The sequence below is a fragment of the Cupressus sempervirens genome, chromosome 3 (genome assembly GCF_028749045.1).
Source record: "Cupressus sempervirens isolate cs-2001-9-10 chromosome 3, ASM2874904v1, whole genome shotgun sequence".
In the NCBI taxonomy this organism is placed as follows: domain Eukaryota; kingdom Viridiplantae; phylum Streptophyta; class Pinopsida; order Cupressales; family Cupressaceae; genus Cupressus; species Cupressus sempervirens.
Genome location: NC_143120.1, coordinates 137,796,204 through 137,807,558, shown reverse-complemented (window position 1 = coordinate 137,807,558; position 11,355 = coordinate 137,796,204). Strand labels below are relative to the sequence as shown.

At 32.3% G+C, this 11,355-nt stretch overlaps 1 pseudogene; it reads right to left on the bottom strand.

Annotated features, from left to right (window-relative positions):
- Window positions 1-5,472: 5,472 nt before the first annotated feature.
- Window positions 5,473-9,289, bottom strand: LOC149565138 (E3 ubiquitin-protein ligase XBAT33-like; annotated as a pseudogene).
- Window positions 9,290-11,355: the final 2,066 nt, after the last annotated feature.

Sequence of the window (11,355 nt, the reverse complement as noted above, 5' to 3'; positions counted from 1 at the left end):
GGTAGTGAATTTACATCAAATAAGCTTGAGATATTTTGTGATGATAGAGGAATCAAAAGATAAACTTATGCACCTAGAACCCCTCTTCAAAATGAAATTCTTGAAAGGAGGAACATATCAGTAATAGATTGTGCTCAAACACTGATGATGGAGAAGAATGTTGCTTTGAAATACTGGAGAGAAGTTATAAGTATAATTGTTTATACCTTGAACAAGGCATAAATCAAGAAAGGTGCAAACGCCACACCATTTGAGTTATGGCATGGATACTCTCCCAATGTCAAATATTTTAAAGTATTTGGAAGCAAATATTACATTCTCAAGGACAACATAAAGGTAAATTTCATGCAAAATGTGAAGAAGGTATATTCCTAGGGTATTCCACAAGAAGTAAAACTTATAAGTGTGTAAATATTAACACTAACAAACTTATGGAAACTGAAAATGTAAAATTTGATGAATATACAGAGGTACATGAAGTTGAACCTAAGAAGGAACCTGAATAATACAAAACTTTTGTATACTTTTATGAAGATATGCCTGCTGATGAAGGTGTTGTGACTCAAGTTTTAAATCCACAAGAATCACTAACTATCAAGTCATATGTGCATGTCAAGTTGTATTCAAGTGTCGAGCTATACTCAGGAGCCGAGTTGCAGATAGAAGAAGAAACTCATTCTGATATAGCGATAAGTTTGCAAGAAAGATGTGTTGAATTATGTGATAAAGAGGTACATAGTGATTCAGAGATTGATGAAAGACTTGTTGCAGAAAGAAGAGTAGAGCCAAGACTATCAAAGTATGTTAGAAGACATCACCCTGCTAAACAAGTCATTGGAGATAAAAAAAGGTAGAACAATGACCACAACCAAATTGAGAAATGAATCATGTTTACTGAGTATGCATGAACCTAGATTAGTGAAAGATGCATTAAAAAATGAAGACCATATCCAAGCTATGAAAGAAGAAATTGATCAGATTGAAAAGAACAAAACTTGGACATTAGTACCTAGACTAGAGAACAATAATGTTATTAGAACCAAGTGGGTATGCAAAAAAAAAATAGATGAGATTGGTGAGGTAACAAGGAAAAAAGCAAGATTAGTTTGCAAAGGATATGTACAAGAAGAGAGAATTGACTACGGAAAGCCATTTCCATAGTTGCGAGACTGGAAGGAGTAAGAGCTTGAATTTCTTACCCTACATACAAAGGATTCAAGTTTTATCAAATGGATGTGAAGTCAACATTTCTAAATGGGATACTAGAAGAGGAAGTCTACATTAAAAAGCCAAAGGGATTTATTGATCGAAACAAGAATAATATGGTGTGTAGGTTACACAAGGCTTTATATGGTATAAAAAAAGTGCCTAGAGCATGGTATGAAAGCCTACACAATTATCTTATGAAGATTGGTTTTGAGAAGATTGATGACAACAACAATTTATACTTGAAGACTAAAGGAGGCAAAGGTATATTGCTAGCTAAATTATTTATTGATGATATTATATTTGGAGGCCAAAATGTATTATACAAAGCCTTTGCAAATGAAATGATGAAATAATTTGAGATGTCTATGTTTTGTGAGATTAAATTCTTTGTTGGATTACAAGTATATAAGATCAAGTATGGTATCTACATTACTCAGTCAAAGTATGTAAATGAAATCTTGAAGAAATTTGGTATGGAGGATTCAAAACTAATTAGCACATCCATGGTGATAGGACATAGACCATCCAAGACTGATGATTTTGCTGAAGTGAATCAAACATTGTACAGGTCTATGATTGGGAAGTTACAATATGTAGTGCATAGACGACTTGATATTGCACTAGTTGTTGGGATTATTGCAAGATTTTCTATAAATCCTAAGGAAAATCACTTGATGGTTGTCAAAAGTATAATGAGATATCTAAAAGGAATTGAAGATTATGGTTTATACTACAAGAAGAATGACAAATTTAATTTGAAAGCATATACAAATGTTGATTGGGCTAGAAACATTGATGCTAGGAAGAGTACAAGTGGTCGAGTATTTTTCTTGGGAAAGAGATTAGTCTTATAGACTAGTAAGAAATATAATTGTATTTCACAATCTAATATTGAAGCTAGATATGTTGTTACTACAATGAATTGCATAAGTGTGTTATGGATTAAATAGTTACTAAAAGGAATGAAGGAAGAGATCACTGAACATATTGTGATTTATTGTGATTATACAAGTGCTATAAACATATCTAAGAACCATGTGATGCATATAAAGATAAATAGTATTGAAATCAAGCATCATTACTTGAGAAATTTGGTTCAAGACAAAAAAGTGAGAACTAAATATGTGAATACAAAAGAACAGATAGCTGATATATTCACAAAAGTTGTACCTAAGGATGCACATGAATATCTTAGAGGTAAACTAGGGGTGATAGCCCTATCCAAAGCTGCTTGAGAAGCGAGAGTAGTGCCATGCATCAATTAAGTTGAATGTTGTATCTTACAACTTGATGCAGTGGATCTTACTTTAGGAGTTGCCTAAAGTATGGAAGAAGTTGAAACAGAATATTCTATAGTCACATGCAAGATGATAGAGGGAAAAATTGAATTTGAAAAATCAACATGATAAGATGACAAGTCTTTGGCATTATTTTCAAAGAGGGAGAAATTAATCAAGACCAAAGAGAGAGAAATTCCTAAAGAGGGAGAGATTATACCAAATAGGGAGAAATTACTACGAGGAAGAAATTACTCAGAGGGAGATATGTGAGGGAAATATTCCTAATAAAGAAGGAGAAACATAGAGATAGAGATTAGAGATTATAGATTATAGAGAAATCAAATAGATGTTGCTCATAACTAACAGGGGGAGACAATTCTTTTTGGTATTGGTTTTCCATCAATGCCAAAGAGGGAGATTGTTGAGATAAGATTGCTAAGAGAAAGATTGATGAATGATGAGGGAGATTGAGAGATCAAATTGATTGATGAAACCTATTATGGAACACTCATTATTTTGTTACTAATGTCAAACCTACTACTTTTTGGTAAGAAAATTGCTAATTTGGTCTAAATACTATCAGTTGAGATGATTGATAAAGAGGATTTGAAAATAAAGGATAACAAGAGAACCTAAGGAAAGGTTGAGTTATTTAGTGTATAAAATGAGCACTAAAACCAAGACAGACATTGATACTATAGTGTATTGTTTATCTACATAAGTCTATAATGAAAGGTTACTCAAGCAAATACTGGAAGAAGATCAAGTAAAGAAGAGTGTTTGCCAAGCTTGATCGAGTGAACAGTGTAAGCCAAACAAATTTAGTGCAAGCCGAGCAGAAAAAAGTAGGAGCCAAGTGAAAATCAATTGGTGCCAAGAAAAGAAGAAAAATAGTGGAAGCCCAGTGAAAGTTAGTATGTGCCAAGTAAAGTTTAGTTGATTTCAAGCATCAATAAACTTTAGTGTGTGCCAAGTGGACTAGTATTGGCCAAGTAATAGAAAACTATGTGTGTCAAGTGACAACATGTTAATGTCGAATGACAGTAAAACGAGTTTGATCAAAGATTCATCTAATCTAAGTCGACAAAAAATATTTCTTGAATTATGTGAAGTGTGTAGAAGATAAGCTTGATGAGCTAGTGGCACAAAATTCAAGGTAAACCATTTTGAGGCAAATTCAAAGAAGATTGTAAAGGAAGTTTCTAGAGGAAGAACAAAATAGAAAGATGGTTAGATTCAATGAATCCTACCTAGCCCTAAGATGAAAGATTGATGAAGTGGAAAATGATCCAAATAATATATTTAAGGAGATAACAAGCCAGAAGCAATGTGTGGAATAAAGGAGAAGAATTTGAATTTGTGAAAGACAGAAAGTCTAAGGTGTTGCTTCATATAGTGGCTAAGTGAATAGATATACATTTGGCAAACTAAACAAGGAGGCTTAAGCAATTGAGAGATTGAAGGGTGAACAAGATAAGGAGATGAAGAGGATGAATGCCAAGCAGAATGGAGGACTGTATATGAGAATTAAAATCTGAAAGTGAGTTGTTTTATTATCAAATCAAAGTCCTATTGTTATTTTCTAGCAATTATATCAATTAGGATATATCCTTTGGATTAAGGCTGACCTAATTGTCATTTGTAAATCCTTTAATCATGTGACATTCTAATAGAATGTTCTAAAGTCCTCTTATAATTCTCACTCCTAACAGAGTGATTGAAATCCTTTAACCAAGTCACATTTAATAGTGTGTATTGTAACCTTTAACAAGGTTGGTCTTTCACAGGGCATCACTTCAGAAGAGTGAAAATTGATAGCATGTTACTGGTGGTTTTTCCCAAATTGGGTTTCCATGCAAAATCCTTGTGTCAACTGTGTATTTGGCTATATTATGTTTCATGTTTTTATTTCTGCAAAGTTATTTTGACCGAAGACAACAACCTACAAAGTATTAAGGTATTAGATGATCTAATGGATGCATGCAATGATATGGATATATGGCTATGAATTTGTTAAGTGCCAAAAAGTTTTATCTATGCATTTGGACCTTGGATAACTGATTAACCCCCCCACCAATTATTCTAAACATTCTAACATTGAGTATGCAATCCAAGATTGGACCTCTATTTGACAAGAAATTTCCTCAATAAAAAATACATATGACATTTAGTCAATCTTTGAGTGACAAGTTTCAAAAGTTTCCACTGGTCAAAAGAGGAAATATCATTAAGCTCTTGCACAAATGTCAATAAGAGGGTTTCTAATAGATTTTTCAAAATCTAATGACTCTCTTTTAAGAAATCACAACCACTTCTACAAGTTGGCTTAAAAGAAAACACATTCACCATTCTAGATTCTCAAATAGGTTTAAGGGAACTTTAAATCTATTTTCATAAAAGACAGAGCATGTAAATGGCATATCAATGTGATTGTTCAGGAAGTTGAATAACAAGAGTAAACAAAAAAACTAATTATTATTCATTGATCCTTCCAAAACAAATATTAATACTATTTTCCCATTGGTGATCACTTACTTCTACTATCCCTCTTTTAAACAACAATGTCACTTGCACTCCCTACTATCACAAATGCCACTTGCAAACTATTTATAGTTAGAGAAATATTAGTTACAACCCCGTGAGTCTTCCTTTCGATTGATCACATTGATGCTTGTTCCAAAATACAAATTTTAAGTGGACGCATTCCAAAATGTAATATTTAAGTAGATGTGTCCTAAATTATAAGATTTCTTCTCTCTCACCATAAATAGGAAACATGTATATGTGTTGTAGTGCTAGATCTACATCAGGATATTAAAGGTTGCAGGTAGATGATTATTATCATATTTGGATAGAAAGGTACTAGAGGCACAATTTTTGGACAAATAAAAAATGAATATAAATTATAAATAATTAAATAGAAAAAAAATCATGGATCACCACTACTCACCCCTAGAAGATAAATATAATAATAAAAAATAAATCAAAAACTTATTTTAGAGTTGCAAGGTTGTTCTTTAGGCTTATCTCTTTGATTGTTCCTCCTACACCAAAATAATACTTTTGAGAAAATTTCTATCTATACCCTAATACTATTTCCTTGTTTTCAAGCATGGAATCAAACATATTTTCAAGGAAGATTGAATGAATAGCTGAAGCATCCTACATGGGTGAGATTTTGTGTTGAGAACTTCCAGTTTCTTGTCTAGCTTCAAGTGAAGAGCTGAATTCATTATTACATGTACATAACAAAAGACTAACAAATAGAAAAGGAGTAAAATACATGCTACAACATTAATCTATAGATATAGATGAATCCTTATTTTTATGGTACTTAGATTAACCTACTTGGCTTGAGGGGGAATTTGAGTCACAAACTTCTATTACACATAGAGTGCAAAACCCAAGAGTAATGTTCATCTTAAGCATTTTCATGGTGAAATTGGAAACTTCACAAATGATACAATGCCTTGATGGAAAAAGGTGTATGATATGGACCTAGGCTCTAAACTAGTGGTGTTAGCAGTGTTTGTTGAGCATAGATGCAACACACATTTCATGAAAAGTTCATGACCATGACCTTTAGAAGCTACAATTAAATTGTGCTCCAAACAAACTACACAAGGATCAATATCTTCACTTGTAGTATCAATTGATTCTAATTCATATTCCCTAACAATATTTAGTATACTCATAAGAGGAAGTGGAAGAAATATTGATGGAGCATTACATGGTAGACTTAATTTAGAGTTAGGTAATAATACTAGCTCAAGAAAATGAAGACCTCATATTCTAGCCACTTCAAGTGGTATCCATCTAATACAATTCAAAGTTTTCTGAGTAGTGCCCCATGCTACTAGAATCTCGAAACACTATATATTGCCTCCATGAGCTACATAATGTAAAGGAATGCTTCCAACTGCTATCAAATCCAATGAGTGTCGTAATGAAATGTAGCAACTAATACATTTCCATTCAAATAAAGAAGTAATTAGACACAATCAAAGTGTCCATTAAGTACAACCATGTGAAGAACGAAGGATTTGAGAAATATTGATCCACAAAGCTCAAAGAATGCCTGCATGCAAGAACCTATCACAAAGAAGAAAAAGAAAAGAGGAGGCAAGGGTTTTTGATCTGAAAGTATGCAAACTGTATCATTGGACTGAAAAGAATGAGAGATAATTACAAAAGATCAATCCTTATAGAAGGAGATCAAAAACCTAAAAGGGAAACCCTAAGAGGTAAATGATATTTAATAATTACTAATTAATTTTAAATGGAAATGCAAAGTACATAAAGTGAAATCTTAAGAAGGGAGTAAAAGGTAATTTAATAAATTGAATTAAATTAATTCTTTACTCTAACACCCCCCCTTAAGATGAGAAACAATGCAGCTACACACAATGTACAAAGAGCAAGGAAACTACAATGCAATGCTAAAAGAAAACTTGGGTCTTGGCAACAAGGACTAAGGAGGTACCTAATCACAATCAACTCTTTATGAAACAAAGAAATAGAGAAAACCCAAAGGGAAAAACTCTACTCCAAAAAGAGATAGCAAGAAAAGAAGGAAGGAACAACTCATCACTGAGACCCCACAAGGACAACTTCTTTCACTTAAAGAAAAGAATGGAGCTGAAGATACCATAGGGATGCAAAAGGTTTAGTGAAGATGTTTGCAACCTTCTCAGTAGTAAGAATGTATTCCAAGCTCAAAGTGCCATCTTGAATCAGATACGTAACAAAGTGCATTTGAAGCTCTATATGCTTGGTCTGCTAATGTTGAAATGTCTATAGCACTCTAATTGTCACACCATAGAAAGGTTGGACTATCAGAAGGAAATCCAAACTTTTTCATCAATTGTCAAAACCACAAAACCCCCTAACTAGCCAATACAACTCCCATGTACTCTGCCTCTATAGATGATAATGCGTGAGCATGTTGCTTCTTGTAAGACCATTTGATAGGACTAGAACTTAGATAAAAGAAAAATCCAAAAGTAGTCTTGTGATCATCAATATCACCAGCCCAATTTGAGTCTGTGTAACCAACAATGTGAGGATTCCTTGATATATAGTGAATGTCATAACATTTGGTACCCTAAATGTACCTCAAGATACATTTGGAAGCTTGCCAATTACTCTCATGTGGATCATGGGAGAATCAAGAGACAAGTTCAACTGCAAAGGAAATATTAGGATGTGTGTGTGTTAGGTATAACAAACTACCCATAAGCTATCTATATAAAGTGGAATCCACTCTAGGAGTAGTGCAAGTGGTAGATAAAACAACACCTAACTAAAAACGTGTGGGAGAAGGCTTGCAATCAAGCATTTTGAATCTCTAATGCATATCAAGAGAATACTTATGCTTAGCTCCCAAGAATCACCTGCATGCGAACACTTGTCAGAGAAAGAGAGAAGCAAAAAGCTACGGAGGCAAGGGTTTTTGCTTTGAAAATATGAAAATGTATTATTGGGCTAAAAAGAATGAGAGATTGTCATGTCCCCTTTTCAAATAATTAAAAAAGAAAATCTTTGCTAAGGCAGGCAGGCCCAAGAAAGTGAAGTTTCAGAAAAAGGGGGTTAATCTTTGGAAACCGTTGGACTAATAAATGAAAATTATTATTAAAATAAGTTTCATTAACCTCTCTTGGATGTGAGTTACAGTTATGCCCTCTTTTAAGGGGTTTGGAGGCATTTTGGGCTCATTCCACAACTTGATTTTGCTCATTTCTTTGTTATTCTTCAGAGGCTGCCAAACCTGTGGAGAAGGAGACCCAAGAACGGGAGTTTGCAGGTTTCCAGGGAGACCCAAGAACGGGAGTTTGCAGGTTTCCAAGAAGGCTAAGGATGGGAGTTTGAAGCCATTCCATGTGCATGCTCATACAGAGTTTTCCTTTGTGCTGAATAGTGCAGATTTGTGAGTTTTCGGGGTTGTTTTTTGGTATGAGTTTGGTGTTTTCAATAGCGTATTTCATATCAGTTTGGGTTGCTTCTGTATTTCAGACTTTAAGATTTTAAAATAGAGCTGAATATATTTATTGGGACATGATTAAACTTCTGAGATAGTTTATTAGTGTTTTGTGGTGTTTTCGGGCATTTTTGTGTTAATTTCGGGAGCCCGATGAGCATTGTTTTGTCCTCCATTTGGGAGCTATTGTGTGCATGTTATACAGATCTGGAAATGACATTTTATAGGCTGTTATGCTTCTCAAATTTCTGTAAAAATGTCTACTTTCAAATTTATTAATAACAGGTGAAGCTGTGAAGCTTTTTGGCACTATTTTCGGCATACCCGATTTGGGGTTTCTTGAGAAATTTGGTGGATCTTTGTGATATTAGTTGTTTGATCTTAAAGATCTGATTAAAGGTTGGAAATATTATGTAAAATCAGAAAAGGGACATTTCAGAGATAATTACAAAAGATCAATCCTTATAGAAGGAGATTGAAAACCCAAAAGGGAAACCCTAAGAGGTAAATGACATTTAATATTTACTAATTAGTTATTAAATAGAAATGCAAAGTGCATAAATTGAAATCTTAAGAAGGGAGTAAAAGGTAATTTAATTAATTGAATTAAATTAACACTTTACTTTAACAAAGAATCATAATCTTAAATATTTTTTGCCTTATTCACAAATTTGGAAAGTGCATTTGAATCAAATAGGCATCCCATAGGTGGGGCATCATCCTTCTTACTAGAAAAGGAATACATACTCAAGTTATAAGGAGTACTAGGTACAAAGTCTACAATAACACACCTAATGTATCTTCTCTCCAACTTGTAAGACATAAATATGATATATATCCCTTAAAACCTGATACATTTTGAGGGCTTGTTATATGTGTAGCAAAGAGATCCTATATTTTTTCAAGTTCACTAGATACCCCAAGTTGTGTTTTATTGTTTAGAATGAAAAAAATTGGTTTTTATGTCTTTTTTTTCCTTTGTGGTGACCCATTATATGTTTGATGTATCTTGATTATTTTTTGCATCATTGTCTACTCTTCATAAAATTTGTAGTTCAAACATTGATATTGAAATGTTTGTGTTATTGTAGAGTAAAGAAGAAGAAATTTTCTCACTTCCACCTCAATATGGAAAGTAGTAGAAAGGCTCCTCAAAGTCGATATGATGTAGAAATCTTTAAACCAGGTCAGCCATTTGCATAAATTTGAGAAAGCAAACGTTTAATCTATTTTTTCTACTACTCAATTTAGTGAAAATATTTTTTTCTTTGTGATTACTATGTACAAATAAAAAGCCACAATAATTAAACTTCAAGTATTTACATCTCTTTAATTTTACCACAAACCAATCTATGACTGAAGAAAATCATAATGTGATAGATCTAAAACTTGTGGTTTTTTACTGCAACCTCTATCTTTTCAGTGGTGATCTTCATTGATTGATCAAATCATGCAAGGAAATGATAAGAAGATTTTTTTTTGATGATATAAGAGGTGTTTAATGAAGATATCCTAGTAGAAAATACATCTCTTTTTAAAGCATGGAAGACATAAGAATTAAGTTTGTAGAAAAAATAATAAAAGAAGATGAAGGCATAAAAAATATAGGAGTAAAGTTTCATGACAAATAAGTTGAAACAATAGAAAAAAAATTATTTAATTTTTTGAACATGTTGGTGGAAATTATGCTCTTGATTTGTATACAAAAGAGATAGATGAATTTGCAATGACTTTGATAATCCAATATTTGACAAATAAATTAGTGAAGGAGATAATATTCTATTGAAAGTGGAGATAGAATATCAATTTTTTTTTTAAGGGAATATGATAAATGCTAAAAGGAAAGACATTGCAAGTAATACATGCCTTGGATAATCTTGTCAATGGTTTCCTAAGGAATTCTTGATTGCATATGATAGTAAAATACCTTTTCTTTCATGTGATCTCCATGTAATTTATAACTTTGAACATTCATTATTGACATCTAATGTTTTTTTTTAGTTTCTCAAGTTTATCCATTGTTCCATGGCAAAAACTTAACTAAATTTACATATCATAGTTGATAGGGTCTTTATTCTTGTAGTTTTAGAAATTTACTTATCATTTTTTTACGAGGTAATTGAGAAGTTTTCACTTTTAGTTTCAAAATGTTGCCTAGGGGGAGACTTTCATATACTATGACAATGGAAACCAAGTAGGTTCCTATCTAAATAATAAGCTCAATATTATTCTCAAATTATTTATATTTTAGTGCACTTATTATTTTGATTCTTTTAACAATTAGTTTATAATTTTTAGGGGATTATCGATCTAAACTTCAATCTCTAAATGTTATAGCTAAAAATGTTACAGTAACATTGTATGAGTGTTTTTTAATCTTCTACAAAACTTGAAAAAGTAGTGCCTCAAAAAAAAAATTGATCTTACTGGGTGATAAGATGTGTAGATGGATATGTATTTTTTCTTAAGATCCATGTGCATCCATGTTTTCTTCCCTTTGTCCAAACATTTCTAATTATTCACTCATTTATCACTATCATCATTTGACCATTCTCATGGTGATTTTAAATTAGGATAAAGATACAATAATTATAAATAAAAGCTAAGTATAAACCTCTAAAGAAATGATAATGCAGTTAACTCAAAAGATAAGAACAAAGACAGTGTATAAAGTTACACATAATTATAAATAAAAGCTAAGTATAAACCTCTTTTAAGGGTGCTAGGTCAATGAAAGAGTGCTTGCTTTACAAGTATGAGGATGGCGGTTCAATTCCATCGCGCCTTACTATGACCAAATATACTATTAAATATATGACTAAACATGCTACTAAGTATATTACTATGTGACTAAATGTACTAAGTATCTAACCAAATATATGACTACAT